The sequence below is a fragment of the Acinonyx jubatus genome, chromosome D1 (assembly GCF_027475565.1).
Source record: "Acinonyx jubatus isolate Ajub_Pintada_27869175 chromosome D1, VMU_Ajub_asm_v1.0, whole genome shotgun sequence".
NCBI classification, from domain to species: Eukaryota; Metazoa; Chordata; class Mammalia; order Carnivora; family Felidae; genus Acinonyx; species Acinonyx jubatus.
The window spans coordinates 42,716,486-42,733,447 of NC_069390.1; the positions used below are offsets into that span (position 1 = coordinate 42,716,486).

The following is a 16,962-nucleotide window of genomic DNA, read 5'->3' on the forward strand; positions in this document are numbered from 1 at the left end:
ATATTTATATATATGTATATATACTTAGGTTATTATACACACATGTAATACCTTGCTATGTCAGCTGAAATTGCCTAGAAACAATGACACTCCAGCAGCAATGAGCACTCCTGGTATCCAGATCTTGGTTTCTAATACCATTCTCCAGTAAAAGAAGAAATGGCTGATTCTAGAAGTTGGACAAGAAGTACAAGCATGGAACATCTTGTATTGTCATCAGTTAAGGAATTGCTAAAGAAAAAACAAACTCATAAATATACACTTGTGCGCATACACAAACATACACACACACACACACACACACACACACACACACACACACACCACAGTGATAGGGATTATGTCAAAGGGACACAGGAGCCAACTGAAAGATCTCCCAATGGTCAAAACTAGAGTAGTGTGGGCAACAAGTAAATAAAGTAGTATTGGATTATAACCCAAAGTATAAAAAAGTATTTGTGATTTCATACCAATATAAATAAATGATTCAATAAACTATGTGAGCTGAGAGAATGGGTAGCCAAACCTTTAGAAGGGTGAGAGTAAAAACAGGTATAAGTGGTTCCTCAGAAAGAGGGAGCATCATGAGAAAAAGTATAGGAAAACATGAAATATGTGGATGATTTTGTTTGATTGAAGAGAGTAAAAAGGAGAGAGGAAGGAAGTGAAGGTATATGAGCAAGAGATGGCCTTGAATGTTATTTTAGGAAGACTGAGATAAATCCTCTGGTGATGATGCACTGAAGGTTTCAGAACAGGGAGATCACATAGTTGGATTTCTTCTTGTCAATCATCATGTTGAGATTCTGAATACAAAATGGGGGGCAAGGCTGTTGTGTCAAAGGAATCAACTTTCAGGGCCCACAAATAAAGCCTGGGTTAGCCACGGTTTTCTTTCTTTCTTTCTTTCTTTTTATTTATTTATTTTTTCCTTTCTTCCATACTTGCTTTTTGCCTGGAGTTCCTGACATTGTGGAATTCTTGGAAAGTCACCTTGCCTGACAACAATTTACCCATGATACCTGAAATGATATTTGTTTTGCTTTATTTTATGTGTCAAAATTTACAGAGATTCATATTCAGTAACTAAGAGACAGTCATTGAGTGAGGTCTTATAAGACATTCAAAATAAGGTAAAAAAATAAAGAAAGAAAGAATTTAATGAGATTGTTGTCCTAATAGCAAGCAAGACTAATTCTTCAACTTGGGGGGAGGAAGGGGAAAGAAACATTTTTTTTTTTTTTATGAGAAGGCAGAGTAACTTTTAAGCATGAGGAATGAATGGCAAAATATTCTGAAAGTTTCCTCTTTGAAGAAGTTCCCTCATCTAAAAACAATAATACCAACTAACTGCCTAAGGTTAGTGTAAGGATTAAATAAAATAATCAATACAAAGAGCTTTATTATTGTCCTTGCTGTTCTTATTGTTATTATTACTGCGTCTTTCTGTGTAACTTAACCCCGTCTTCCTGTTATAATTGTATCTCTGTTTTCCTTCTACCTGATATCCCCCTTTCATTGTATTGCAGTATTTCTAAAAGTTGCTTAAAATCATAATTGGAGCAGTGTTCTTTATAAGTAGATGATATAAATGTAAACAAAACAAGAATACTATTTGCCAGCCCTATGTTAAACCCCACTGTGGAAGCCTGGAACAGATAAATCTTATATACAGGTACCATCTGGCTTAAGTGGTAACTGAGTGCAAGTGGTAATTCTGTTGAGTGTGGCTGGAGATACGCCTCTCTCACACTTTACTATAGCTCATCTCAGGGCAAGAACTCAGCTCAGGACTGGGAGCAGAAATGGCATCATATAGTGCAAGGCCCCTGCCTAATGCCCTCATTCAGGGCAGAGGGGAAAAGAATACCCAGCCAAGGGCCCTGCTTTCAAGCAGTGCCAGGCCAATGGCTGCTGCTGGAGAGAATTTGGGAAGAAATAAGAAGAAAAGAGAAGTCAAGTTGAAAGAGTGGAGTGTAAAAAATCATCATAACAACAATACCCATAAAAAGTGAATGCCATACTTCATAACTCCTTTGTGTAGGCAAGACACCTAACTCTTTGTGCACATGTTTAATCTGTGAAATGATGACTATGGTAAGGGAAGACCTGGATTACATCTTTCAGGGATTCTTTTATGTTTTTCTTTGTTGCCATGGACCCCTTTGGTAATCTGTTGACCCATCTGTTGAACCTATCTTTGTTTGCGTTCTTCAGAAGCAGATCCCAAACGCAAGTCATTTATTCGGTAGGTGTAGGAAATGCCCATGGGGAAATGGAAAAGGAAAGGCAGCCAATAAAATAGACAACTGGAGGGGTGCCTGGGTGGCTCAGTTGGTTGAGCGACCGACTTTGGTTCAGGTCATGATCTTGCGGTCTGTGAGTTCGAGCCCTGCGTTGGGCTCTGTGCTGACAGCTGGGAGCCTGGAGCCTGCTTCGGATTCTGTGTCTCCCTCTCTCTCTCTCTGCCCCTCCCCTGCTCATGCTCTGTCTCTCTCTCTGTCAAGAATAAACATTAAAAAAAAATTTTTTTAAGTAGACAACTAGAACTTAGTCCTATAGGCTATTCTGGGACAAAGAATGTAAGACCACTTTTCATCATTTTCCCACCTGAAGGGGGAGGGAGCTGAGGTAAACTATACACTTGCTCCCGGGGTCTTAATGCCCTGGTACTTACAGCCTTCCACACGTGGGCACCAGGCAATACTGCTTTGCATGGTTGGTGGAATGGACAGATCTCAGGCCTCCAGAGGATGCGGATACTGGCAGTTGGAAGCCAGCTCGAGCACACAGAAAGAAAGGTCCAGGGGATATGCAGAGGGGCACTTTCCAACATCTGCTACAGACCGCCTTCTCAGAATAATGTTTTGAAATGCATAAAATAAAATTCATAGGATTACAAAGAAAACCAATTATATTGAAATTCAGTTCTATCCACAGATCCCTTGGGGGACCCCAGGTTAAGAAACCCTGCTAAGGTTTCTTTTCAATGTGAAATTATATGGTTTTATGACCTAAGAGCATGGATTGTGTTACTCTGCCAGGAGGTGGTTGAGTAAAGCTCTGCACAGTCTATGTAGAAACTATTTCAGAAGAAAAATGCGCTCACCCAACCTGACAATCCCCCACAGCTCAGGGACTGTGAATGATGTTGCTGGCCTCTCTTACTCCCTTTTTATATTTTACAGTGTTTGTTTTGCATTGTTTATGCTTTTGCGTTTTTAATGTGTCCTTTGTTAGCCCTGAAAGCACTCTGGGGCAGCAATTTGCCCACATCACCCTGGCAGCCAGTCTACCCTCCTCTGCTGTCCCCAGGGAGCTCCATCTTTAAAGTCATGCCTCTGAAGGGTGCCCCAGAGCCCTTCTGCCATGTAGCCACAGTGGGCCAGGGTCCACCCTGTGGCACGATGGTGCCAACAGGTGGCTGTGTGTGGGGTGCTGGAGCAGCCACCCCCCTGGGAGCTGCACGCCACTGAGACACCATCCACCTCCTAATGTGCCTCCATGGCTCTGTTACTCACAGCTAAATTACAGTATTATGACTTCATTGTTGAGTCCCAATTCTCCTAATTATAGCCTAGAGATCTATTATTTGATTTGGTAACACCAAGTGCTTCTTTTCTAAATCATGTAATCTCTTGTAGCTTATTAATGTCAGGTTTGCGCACACGCAGGGACTTGGTTGTTTGCCAGGCAGAATCAAATTTTCAAATTTTCGCTGTGTTATGTTACAGGGCTTTGCTTGTTACAATCTAATTATATTGGCACTGAAATACCGAAAACCAATTTATATTAGAAAGCACTTTAACTCTTTCTTTGGAGTGAATTTACATGCGTGAGAGTCTGCCACACCATTGGTCTTTTTGTTTTTCCACTGGGAAATCCCTTCTGGAAAGGAGGTAAAAGTAACGGTCCCTTTCTATTAAAAAGTCTGCCGTTTGTGGACAAAAAGCATGAATGTGGCCATTCCCTTGTTTGAAGCATGGAGAAGGAAGGAAGCATGCCTCTTCCATTTTCCTGTGTTCTATTCCAGGCCTCCCTGCTGGGAGTGCCACTCGTCCAGGCACCCAGAAACTCTTGCTGGTGGGTGTTACCTGGTGGCAGTACCATCCCCAGCTTTGGACCATTTCACCTCCTTTCTGTCCTCTCCTTTCCTTCAGATGTATTTTCCCATGCTCTGTTTTCTACTAGGTTGCACGATGGGTCTTTTGTCCTGAAGACATTGCCCTTTGAAGACCAGGAAGGTCTTGCTGCCTAAGGAAGTTGCTTCAGCAGAGGGACCTCCTTTATTATCCCGCTTTGCCTTCTCAGAGGATCTTGTGGCTGTTGCATCTGATTGTCAGGGTATTTGTCTTGCCACTCTATCCATTTCCCCAATAATGGCCATGGCTTTCTGATCCCAGGATCACTGCTCCTTGTCAGACTGTTATCACCAGGGAATACTATCTACATTTAAATCATCCAGTATCCCACCTTTGAAAAGGAGCCCTAACTTCCTCCTAGCTTTTTTTAAGGAACTTAATTTTAGAGTAGTCTTAGGTTCACAGAAAAATTAAGAGGAAGGTACAATCTCACCCCTACACATGCATAGCTTCCCCCATCTCAATGTCACCTTCCCCACAAAGTACTACATATGTGACCTAGCTCCAACTTCACTTCTGTGTCATTCAGATCTACACTCTTGCTCACTCATTAACTTCAACAATACTGTTTTGTTTTGTTTTGTTTCTTCCTCAAATTCTCCTTTCCACTCTATCGCATTTGTACACATTCTTTCCTCTGTCTGCAAATGTTCTTGGCATTTATGGCGTCCACTCATTCTTCACATATCAGAAAAAATGTCACTTCCTTAGAGAATATTTTCTTTCCTTCTATTTAACCAGGTACCCCCCAACAAACACCTTATTTCATTTATTCTGCCTTGTATTTATTTGTTTTCTTCATTATTATCCCTCCCCACTCTTGAGAAAGACTAAGATCCATGAGGGCAGAGATTTTGTTTTGGTCACCATTGAATTTCCACTGCCAAGTCCAGTGCCTGGCACATAGATGAAGATAAATATAGACTAAGGAATATGCTGCAGAGTGAAGGAATATGGATCCCAAGAAATTTATATTGTCTTATAATGGAGAAGAATCAATGTGTTTCAACTTTTTGGACTTAACTGGCTCTCTTTCTTCTCTCCTTGATCCAATCATGTGGACCCCCTTCGTTCTCCTTGAGACCACAGGGTATGGCCAGTCCTCTGCTCCTGAACAAGAAACCAAGGAGCCATCACAGGTTGGCACAGCTGTGACTTGGTGTCTCCATCCCAACTTCTGCTCGAACCTGGTCTAATGATTCAGATCTTGTCTGAACCAAATACCTTGTCTTTTACGATGCCTTCCCTGGACTTCCCTGGAGGTGGTTCTTACATGGTGCCCACATGTTTCACTTGACCAGTGGCTAGTGGCAGCACAGGCCTCATCATGGCCATGTCAAGGGTCACTCTTATTTAAGAGAAGGATGAAGTGGTACAAGGTCAGGAACCCCCTTTCATGGCAATCAATCACTGAGTCACAGAAGGGTTCAGACAGATGGGAAACCAACAAGACCACCCCTGAAGCAGGAAGAGAGGTTGGTCAGACACACACTGCCCCATGGAAGAGACCCACAGGAAACACTGATGGACTGAATTATGTACCCATTATGGCTCTGAATGAGACAGTTGTGGAGCGAATCTGTGGATTAATGTGCCTACTTAATTGCAGTTGTAACAAATCATTGATCAAATTTGTGGAACTAGCTGATCCCTTTTTGCTCCTTCTTCTAGTATGCTCTCCACAAGAGTGACAAGGTAAGGGGCTCCTGATCCACATATGAATACAAGGGAAGCCCCACCCCCTGGAATGAAGAAAACTGAGGGCCTCTTTCTCCTATTCTGTGGGTCTTCTAGAATATCCAAGATGCATTAAGGATTGGAAAGGTGCCCTCTTTTCAGAAACTCCAGCCAAAGAGCACAGAGCAAAGCAGATGTCTATGCCCGCTTTCCTTCAAGGAAAGGCTTGAAACACACTTCACAAGACTCTTCCATCATCTCTCATTTAGAGAGCCTGTGTCCCCAATGCTGTGTCTTTGCCCCCTCTACCTGGAATGCTCTCCTGTTGCCACCACATTTCTGCTTGTAGACATTTAACCCATCCTTCACAGCCTGATAAAGGCATCTGCTCAAAGGAGTAGTCTCAGATCTACATGGTCAGAATCACACTCTGTCCCCACCGGCCCCATAATCAGGTGCTTATGCTGTTCATAGATGGGTTGTTCATACATCCCAGTTTCCTTGGGACCGTCCTGCTTTATGCCTGTCATGCCAGGATTCATTAATAGCATCTTTTCACCTTCAAAACTGTCTCAATTGAACGATAGATGGTATGGTGTGGTGGACACACCCTCTGGTGACCCCCATTGGGTCATATCTTTTTCTGACCCCTTCCCTTGAATGCAGGAAGAACTGGTGACTTGCTTCTGGCCAATAGAATGTGGCCAAGGTGACAAGATAGCCATCCTTTGGTTGTGTCACTTTTTATAAGACTCTGTTTTCGTGACTAAAGAGAGTGGGTCCCCTACAGGCCTTGAAGAAACGAGCTGCTATGATGTGAACTGCCTGAGGGAAGGGCCTTAGGAACTGTGGGCAGGAACCATGGGCAGCCTCTACCTGCTGAAGGCCTTGGTCTTCTGGATGTAAGGAACTGAATTCTGCCAGCAGTCACATGGCCAGAGGAGGACCCCAAGCTCCAGCGAGGAAAATTGTGACTCCTCAATGACGGTCTCTGAGCCCTGAGCAGAGGACCCACGTGAGCTGTGCCTGGACTCCTGACCCACAGGCACTGTGAGGTAAGGAACAGGTGTTGGTCGAAGCCGTTAAGTTTGTGGTCATTTGTTAGCAACAGTCAAAATTGATCCATATGGCAGCCTTGTATTACTAACCAAGGGCTCAAATGGTCTTCTCTCTCTGACAGACTGGTATTTTCTTAAAGTTGGGGTGTATACCGTATTCGTACCTCTGGTTTCCTATGGGCAGAGCAGTTACTTCCTACTCTGCAGGTACCACAGCACCTAGTGTAGCAGAGTACTTAAAAGCAAGGGTTCTGGCATCCTAGTTCCTGATTTGAACCCGGGGCCTACCACTAACTAGCTATGTGATTTTAAACAAGATGTTTTAACCTTCCAAGGCCTCAATATTCCCATCAAAAAAATGGAATTATAATATAGGGCTTTTCTCTGCAAGGTAAGATTTTTTTTCTTTTAAGTGGGCTCCATTGTGGAACTTGAAATTATGACTCTGGGATCAAGACCTGATCTGAGATCAAGAGTCAGGTGCTTAACCGACGGAGCCACCCAGGTGCCCCTGTGAGGTAAGATTATAGTGAGGATAAATTGATTTAATGTCAAAAAGTGTTTTACGACCCCATGGCTCATGGTGCTGTGTAAATTTACTATCACTTGCATTCTTTGTTCTATTTCATCCTCATGCCATATCTGTTATTATCATCCCCATTTATAGATGAAGAAACTGAGCCATTAAGTAATTTTCTCAAAATTAAACAGCTCATAAGTGGCAAAGAGATTCAAACCAAATCCGTACATGTTTTCCCCACTCTCTCCACACCTGCATCTCTCTTGTGGGTGCACATTTTTGAAAAAGAAAAACAAATGAAAACAAAGAGAACTTTTTTCAGAATTCCAGTGTATTTCCCAAGAAGCAGTACACAAACACACAGATGTCAAGTTTGGCTAAGCCCCATGTTCTGGAGTCACCTCTTTTGCCGTGGGTGGGTTTCTGGTAGCACAGGCAGACAATTTAGACAGTTTAGTGGAAGATGGTGACCCGTAAAGGAGCTCTGGGCCCATTAAGCTGACACACTACCTGACAAATGATGGGGGCTTTTAGACAATTCCAGGCTACTAAAACCTGGATATTTACATAAGTGCAGATTATCGGGATCCATAGATAATTTGCTATCTGCTCATTTTTAATGTGTTTGTGAACACTCATGAGAAGCTCATTAATTGTAAGTGTCTGTAAGCTTATTGGGTTGTAAACCAAGGTTGACAGCACAATAGGCACCGATAAAGGGAAGTGGCCCCTCTACCAGCCAGAAGGAGCAGGCATGCAAATCAGCCCTGGGGATAATTGACAAGATTGCTGGGATGCACATAAGCCCCTTATCTGAGCGAGTTTTATGTTCCTGTCCTTAGGTAACCAGCAGAGATACAAGCCACAGTCATGAGAGTCTAACTGCATTTAACCATGGTAGGGCGACAGGGTCAGGCACCCAGGCCCAGTAATTGGGGAAATGCGTGAAGTCCATGGCCTGACAAGGCTGAAATCCATTTGTTATTCTCTGCTTGGGATGCCCTTGCTCCTTCTCTAGACTGGCAGGCTCCGACTCATCATCTTTCAAGACAGTTCCTTCTCAAAGCTTTCTTTGACTTCTCCAGGGAGAATATTTCCCTTCTGGAGCTCCGAGAGCCCCTTGTACATCTTCTGAAATAGCTCTAACCCTACAGGTATCTGAAATGCCTGCCCTTTCCTCCATGCCCAAAAGAGTGCAGAACTCAGAAGTTCTTCATGGATGCCTTCCAGATATGCTACTTGAAACCACTGGTGAGCTAAGCTAATTTTGTAAATACTATGGGGGCCATGGAGAAGGAATCACATCAGGACATACCTTGGCTTTCACCATTTAGCTTGCTTCTTCCCCCTTCAGGACGCATGGGAGGGAACTCACAGGACTCACAGGGAAGGGCTATAGAACTGAAAGCCCTGGGAGGCCACCTCACCCTACCAGGCTTTTCAAACATACAGTTTTTTAACAAAAGTGAGTTTCTGGGTATATTACCTTATTAGAGACTAAAATAATATACTTTTATTGATCTTATTGTTGTTTTTTTAAATTTTATTTGTTTATTTATTTAGAGAGAGGGTGCATGTGAGTAGGGGAGGGGCAGAGAAAGAGAATGTCAAGCAGACTCTGACCTTCTTGGAGCCAGGTGTGGGCTCAAACTCAAACTGTGAGATCGTGACCTAAGCTGAAACCAAGAGTCGGATGCTTAACTAACTGAGTCACCCAGGTGCCCCTCTATTGACCTTGTTGTATATATTCATATGTATATTATAGCAGACTTGTGATTCCAGAGAAGTAGAACATCCCTTGCACTTACTAGATACATGGTTGAATCCCTTGGCAGGATTCAATAGATAGAATACGCCACAACAGATAGAAACAGACAATGTATGATGGCTCAAATGCAATGTAATGCTACTTCTTGTTTACATGGTAATCCCATGTGGTCGACCAGGGAATAGTCAGCTCTCTTCCATGCAGCAGTTCAGGGATCCATCCTTCTTTCATATTGGGACTCATTATCTTGTAGGGCATTGTCTTTGTCTGCACCAAAATGGCAGGACCAGAAAGAGCATGGAGTGAGACATGTGGCAGATTTTATTCCTCAACCCTCAAAGTGGCCACCGTGTTACTTCCACTTAAATTCCACTGGCTAGAACTTAACATAGTTATGCCCAACTACAAGGGCAGCTGGGAACCACCATTTTGCCATGTGTCCAGGAAGAAAAGGAAATGGATTTTAGCAAAGAGAAAGCAATCTGTATCACTTCCATCCAAGTTAGTTCTCTCCAGTTTCTCCCCCTTCGTACTCTGCATGGGGGACATAGATCATAACTGCACTGGGTTGCACACAGCCTCTACCACAGGCATCCCTCATATCTGAAGCATTCCTGAAGAATTCCATGTTTCTAGGTATTATTTATATTCAACTAGGTCCCACTTATTTCTATAATAATTTTGGAGCTGGGTCACCAAACAGAATACAAGTCCCATTTATGGATTTTTATATTTATACCAATCAGGTACCCCAATTTTGCCAATAGTTGATTCCTTTCACCTAAACCCTGCCATATGGTAGCCAAATATACAATTGGTTTCTCTGACCTTGCGGAAAGATTTCAACAAATTGATGTGTTAAACATAATACACAGCAAATGGCCATTTGGCTAACTCTGTGGGGCTTGACTTACCCATCTGCCACAACTACTTGGCCTTTGTTCTAGCACACAGCAAGAATCTCTACCTGCAAGAGCCTCTTGAAGGTGTTATTCCAGAGGATGCCTCTGACAAGTGACAAGCTTACTCTTTCTAAATGGAGTTTCTGGACAATGGGCCTTTTGATGGTATGACTGTTTGGCCAAAAATTTGCCAATTTCAATGAGCAGAACTTCTGAAATGTAGGAAATGACTCATATGACCTACTCAAACTTGGAGTTCCTGGAACATGCTGGTGTCTGCTCTTAGTGACACCACAATTATGCCCAATGCAAGACTAACCCATTTAAGGCCCATTATCTGTCTTTCAACTATTGTCAACCCTGCTGGGAAATGTTAATAAACAACAGGGATGAGCTGAAGGGAAAAATTTGCTCTTTGTTTTATGTTTACTTAAGGATACTTCCAGCTGAATATTATAGACTGCCCATCTAAAAAGTGGCTTTCAAACATCCACTCAGCTCACATAACAAGAAGTTAGGAGACAAGGCTTTGTGGTCAACATGTCTGCAATTTCTTGATTTTCTCCTCATGGTCACAAAGTGGCTGCTGCAATGCACTGTATCATATCTTCACACAAAATCTAAAACAGGAAGTAAAGAACAGGTCTTTCTCTTGGAGTGTTCTGTGTCTTTATATCAGAAAGATCCTCTGCACACTCACATCAGCACACTGTTCCTTAAGTCTTATTACTTGTAGACCAATTATTTCTATATGAGTCATTCCCTTGTGTAATACAAGGAGCATATTTGATTTAGGATTAGAATGATTCATGTTCTAGAAATTAATATATTGCCCCAAATTTTGTCTGTTACCTGGAAAAAAAATTGGGTGCTTCTAGAAAAAAGTAGGGATCATTTGTAGGTAAACAATCAGTTTCTCCAGGAGTTTCTAGCTTTTTTGTTGTACTAAGCCTGATTAAGAGAGAACATTATTCCTGCTTTAACTGTTATGACTCACTGTGGACCAACTCACACTGTCCAAACACTGTGTCCACTTACAGAAAAGCTTTCATGAAACCATGCTTTAATGTAGTAATCTCACTTTCCACTAAAACATTTCTTTTTATTGCTAAAACAACAACTACAACTAGTGAGTGCTTACTATGTGCTGAGCACTATAGCTAGGGATTTACACACATAATCTGATTATGGTCACCAAATGAGCAAGATGAGGTTGATACTGTGAAATCTTCATTTTGCAGATGAGGAACCTGAATCTTAACATGGTTCAGTGCTTTTCCTTTAGTTCACACGGATAGTAAGGGGTGGAAACTAAATTTGAACCTAAGACCTTTGGCTTCAGAATCTAATTTGTTTTAACCATTATACTCTATTGACTTTGTTTCCTATATTATGAAGCGCCCTTCATACATATACTCCTATGACAAATTCACAGATTTGAAGACTTGAAAAACTTGTCCCTACAGGGCTTTCTACAAGAATACAAAAAAATTAAAGCAATATACCTAATATGGTTTTTGGTTTCTAGGAAGCTTGGAGGTATTTTTTTTTATTCCCTTGCTATTGTTTTCTTCAGTCAGAGATTCTTTTTTTGTTTTTAATTTTTTTTAACGTTTATTTATTTTTGAGAGAGCGACACACAAAGCGTGAGCAGAGGAGGGTCAGAGAAAGAGAGAGACAGAATCTGAAGCAGGCTCCAGGCTCTGAGATGTCAGCACAGAGCCCGACACGGGGCTCGAACCCATGAACTATGAGATCATGACCTGATCCCAAGTCAGACGCCTAACCAACTGAGCCACTCAGGTGCCCCAGTCAGAGATTCTTAATAAAGTTTTCTCTCCTCTCATCCTGCTTTTATTTTTTAATACTTAATTTTGTCTTTTGCAAATCTTTTGGCTCTAATGCATCCATTCTTTGATTGGAAGCCACATATTTTAGTTTAGTTTTAGGTTTTTATTTTTTAAGTGATTTATTTTAAGAGAAAGTGTGCTAGCAGGGGAGGGGTGGGGGGAGAAGGAGAGACAGAATTCCAGGCTCCACACTTTCAGCATAGAGCCTGACATGGGGCTAGAACTCATGAGCCATGACATTGTGACCTGAGCTGAAATCAAGTCAGATGCTTAAGTGACTGAGCCACCCAGGTGCCCTTTAGAAGTCGTTTTGAGGGGTAAGCAAATCTAATGGTTGTATGATTGCATGCATGCTGAAAGTTAAGAAATGAAAAGTACAGATGTCCAGGACTTACTTTGAAATGCATCAAAAAATAGGTTAAATTCATGCATGGATGGAAGGACTGATAAATGAATAGGAAAATATGTTATAAGCAAAGGTGAAATGCTAGTTGTAGAAGCTAAGTTGTGGACATATGGGTTTCACCATATAATTCTTTCCACTCTTCTGTGTTGAACATTCTCATCATAAAATGTTGGAAATACGTCAATAAGATTTTAGATACATTTTTATAAAAGAATCTCACAGAGGCGCCTGGGTGGCCCAGTCGGTTAAGTGTCCAACATCAGCTCAGGTCATGATCTCATGAGTTCGAGCCCTGTGTCGGGCTCTGCGCTGACAGCTCAGAGCCTGGAGCCTGCTTCGGATTCTGTGTCTCCCTCTCTCTCTGCCCCTCCCCTGCTCACGCTCTGTCTCTTTGTCTCTCTGTCTCTCTCTCTCTCAAAAATAAACAAACATTATAAAAAAATTAAAATAATCTCACAAAAAAGCAATTCTTTCTAAGTAACAAGAGGTAAATAGAGGTCAAATAATGGGGAGTCTTATATGCCAACCTGAGAAACTGGGACTTAATCCTCAAGATAATCAAGGGATGCTGGAAGATTTAAGCAGAGGACTAAAATATAAGACAGAGCTTGTGACATGCAGGAGGAATGGGTGGGAGCAAGGTGGAGACAGAGAGACCAGTCAGAGGTTGCTGTGATAGCCCAGACTGGAGTGAATGATGGTATCTGAGCAAAGGTGGCCACAGGGATAGAAGTGAATTCAAGGAAAAAACTCAAGAGAAAAATAAGGAGACTTAATACCTGAAGACTTGTGGGGATATAGGACTATCTAGTATGACTCAAGTTTCTGGCCTGGAGCGCGGGGAGTGGGGAGGCCATTCTTCACAGGGGAGAGCCGGAAGAACAGGGAAGCCCCCATACCCTTGGAACAGATCCATTTCTCTCTCTGGGGAGCCCACCAGCCCCACCATGGCCTGGGATCTGCTGAAACTCTGGATTTCTCCCCTGTGGATATTTTCCTTTTCTGCTTCCAAGTAGAGTGAATTCATGCTCCGCTCTCCTCTACGGTCAGTGCCTGCTGAGAAAGAGCACTACAGATGGCTTCTCAAATGCTTTCCAAGCCATCTGGAGCACAGGTTGTGGGGAAGCTCCCCGCCACGGGCCCAGCTCTGCCTCCCCGGTCCTTGCCTTCACACCCCTGTCTGCTGTCTCTCAGAAGCAAACCCACACTTCATTACGAAATTACAATTGTTTCCAAGGACCTCAAAGGGGGAAAATGAAATTGTTTTCCGCTTTGAGTATAGTCACAATAAAATGACTATGGCGGGGGGGGCAGCAATGTGCTCTTCTTGGATAAATGAGGAGCAAAAATACTCTTTTACAATTTGTCATAAAGATCACAATAGAATTTTTCACAAGACAAATACAATCAATGATTGAGGGAAGATGAGGGCATCCATATTTGTTCTTCCTTGGACATCACACACAGTGAGTGTCATCTTTGGTCTCTCCCAAGCTGGGGAAGTGGCAAGACAGCTTCTGGTTTGTTCTCCCAGTTACACCAGCTCCCTCCAGAGCTCGGAACCCTAGCAGCTGGCCTCTGAGGGCCCTGCAGGCTGGATGATGGGTCTTCCTCTCATGTAGTATGTTCCATGCCACTTGTGTGTACCTCTCCACCAGCTTCCTTGTTGAAATCAGTGTCTGGAGCCTGAGCCAGATTCAGCTTATTTAGATGGAGCACTGACCACATACACTAAGCATGCACATTTTACTCTGTAAAGTAAGGAGTGACCTTCTTGTTTTCCAGATGGGAAGACCGAGACTTGAGAGGCAAAAGTGCTTGCCCCAGGTCTCCCAGCTGGTAAGTACAGATCCCCAAAGTTTTTCGCCCTATTCCAAACTGCCTCTTCTCCCCTTGGGATCCAGCCCTTTGCAAGACACCAGTGACTGGTAAAGTCTAGCGGAAATCATGCAGGATTCAGTGACCAAGCCCTTGAACCTTGGGAAAGTCCTCAGAGATTTTTTGCATCTTGGCATCCAAAATGGCAAAAAGGAAAGAAATCGATTTGACCTTAGAGGTTTGGATTTTGTAAGGCGTAACTGTGAGAACAATTACTTAATTGTAATAGTTAACAATGGTAATTGTTGAGGAGTATAGGCTCAAAACAAATTAGTTCCTTAATGAGGCATTTGTTAGCTTGTTCTGAGATGACATAATGCCTTAACACTAATGAAGATGCAGAAAAAAGGATTTTAAAAACAGTGCTTAATGTATAACTCGGTGTTCTACCTCTTCTTCCGTGTGACGTGTGGGTATACTCTCTCTGTCCCCATCCTGAGCTCCAGCCTGTGCCTGAAGGCAGAAACCAGAAGTGTGTCCTTGTCTCCCATCCTGAAAACAGGATAGTTTGGTACATTTGGAAGTGCTCTGTGTGCTAGGAGAGCACTTCCAAAAGCAAGTCTCTAATGCAGAGTGGAGTTTACCTCCCAAACGATTCCAGTGAGTAAGCCTTGTTGATGCTTGACTACTGATTTTAAAGAAAGGTTGGGGTTTCAGCACCCTGAGTTCTCAAGATGTCATTTGTGACCAGGAGTCTCCAATTTTCTGCCTTCTAGGAGCTGTGTGAAGACCCACACCAGCCTCCCAACCCGGGGTCTAGGAGGAAAGGAGGCAGCAGCTTGTACACAGCTCTGTCCCCACTTGGTCACCCTTCAGATGTTGACAAACAGCTCGCATTGCCCTCTGACACCCTTTCTCTCCTCTCCCTACCCAGTTGAATGACGCAGCTTTGCACCACGCTGGGGACTGCAGGAAACATGCTGCTTCCTAATGCCCAGCATTGCCCTTCCCAGGCCGGGTTTTGCACCTATAAGCTTGAGTTGATGCCAAATGACATGCCTCTTCCTTTAACGCTCTTTTAAGCCTACACATTTAAAGGCCTGGCTTGGACGCTTCATTGGCACAAAGTGTTTGGGATCTTTGACTTTCCAGTAATAAATAAATCAGAGATTAGAGTAAGAGCTGCTAAATCTCAGAAATCTGCCTCCAGTTTATCGCAAATCTCCTTATGTATTCAGATACTTTGGATATACATTAAAGTCTCTGGCCCATATTTATGATTCTGAATATTGCATTAACTTTTTTACAAATACATCAATAATTGGCATAGGAATAGGGAGGGACCTACTTCAGCCGATGCCCCAATCATTACCCTCTCTTGGCAATAATTGCTGATACTTGTGAGGAATTAAAAGCGTCGTGGAAAATTCCACAGATTTTTCCCCTGTCTCCTGGGAACTCAGAAGCCCCTGGAGAAGTAAAATGATCCTTGGCATCATCATCAGGAGACAAGGGAGGTAATAAGAGTCCTCCGCTACGAGACGGAGTTGAAGAGGTATGAGGTGCTTTGCAGATGAAGGGCAAGTTGCTCATGTGGGGTTTTATCGGGGATATCTGGGGGCCCACTCTCCTATCAGTATCTTCTCTTGCATTTGGATTGAATTCAACAGTATGGCCTTTCCTACTTACTCAAGGCCATCAGTGAGGGGGTGAGGTAGGGGCATATGAAGGCACAAAGAGTTTGGGGTTGTGGGAGAAGAGAAGACAGAGAGCTGTGAAGAGCTTCATCACCTCCCTAGCTGGACTTCTTGTTGGAACAGTGACGCCATACAAGCATCACTCATGAGGCAGGGTGCATGCAGATCAGGGAGACCAGAAGATAGAGGGAAAGAGAAACCATGCTGTAAGGAAGAGCTGAAGAGCCCAGGGCTTAAGCTCTGTTTTCATGGTCAGAGAAACCAGAACCAGAAGACACAAAGGAAGATATTCCCATGACATTTTAAAGGTGCCCCCAGTGAAGGGAGGGGCAACGGAATACTGCCATTTTCTGGGCACTTACAATGAACCAGGGTCTGTATGAGGCATTTTGTGTATTTTTGATCATGAAGTTCTCACCTTGTCTCTGAAACTTTCTGTGCTGAGAGGACTGGAAGTCAGAGAAGTCACAGAACTCACCTCAGATCCCAGAGCTAGTGAAGAGCAAGAGAAGGGCTTCGATTTGAATTTCCACTTCACGCTGACCCTATTCCGGTAAGTGATCAAGCAGAGGCTGTGTGACCTCATGGTGAGGGATTGAAGAGGGACCTACATGGACCTAGGCTCACACTAGCTGCTCTCCAAGGTCCCTTCCAGCTCTGAAACTCTGTGCACAGCCCTGGTGGCCTGGCGAAGCGTGACTGAGGGCTGAGGAGAAGGCAGAAGGGAAGCTTTGTGGGCAAGGCGTCTGTTTAGCAGAATGAAGTGAATGACAAATGGGCCTCCCCCGGGACTGATTCCCTCTCACTGTACCCAACAATAAAATGCTTCACAAAGAAACCTGACAATTTAGTTGTTAATTCAAAACATCCTTCTCCAAGCTGCCTGTAACTATAACCTAATTGTTGCAAAATGGTGGTTTACAAAAAAATAAAGAAAGAAAGAAAGAAAAGAAAAGAAAGTAAAATCACATTAAATACAAATGTGCATTCTTCTGTAATAAACTCACTCTATTCTTGTGTTCATTTTACCCTGTTGTCTTTTATGTTACCATTAGATTTTTAATCTGCACACTAAACATTTATTTCTATAAAAACTCTAATGTAATTTCAAGAATTTAGAGATT

General features: G+C 42.9%; 1 long non-coding RNA gene across 1 annotated transcript; it reads left to right on the forward strand.

The window, feature by feature from the left end:
• The first annotated feature begins 3,865 nt into the window (after nucleotides 1-3,865).
• Nucleotides 3,866-14,829, forward strand: LOC113603457 (uncharacterized). The gene is made up of 4 exons (XR_003425050.2): nucleotides 3,866-4,344; nucleotides 5,232-6,874; nucleotides 8,552-8,648; nucleotides 14,109-14,829. It is a non-coding gene; the product is annotated as an uncharacterized LOC113603457 (long non-coding RNA).
• Nucleotides 14,830-16,962: the final 2,133 nt, after the last annotated feature.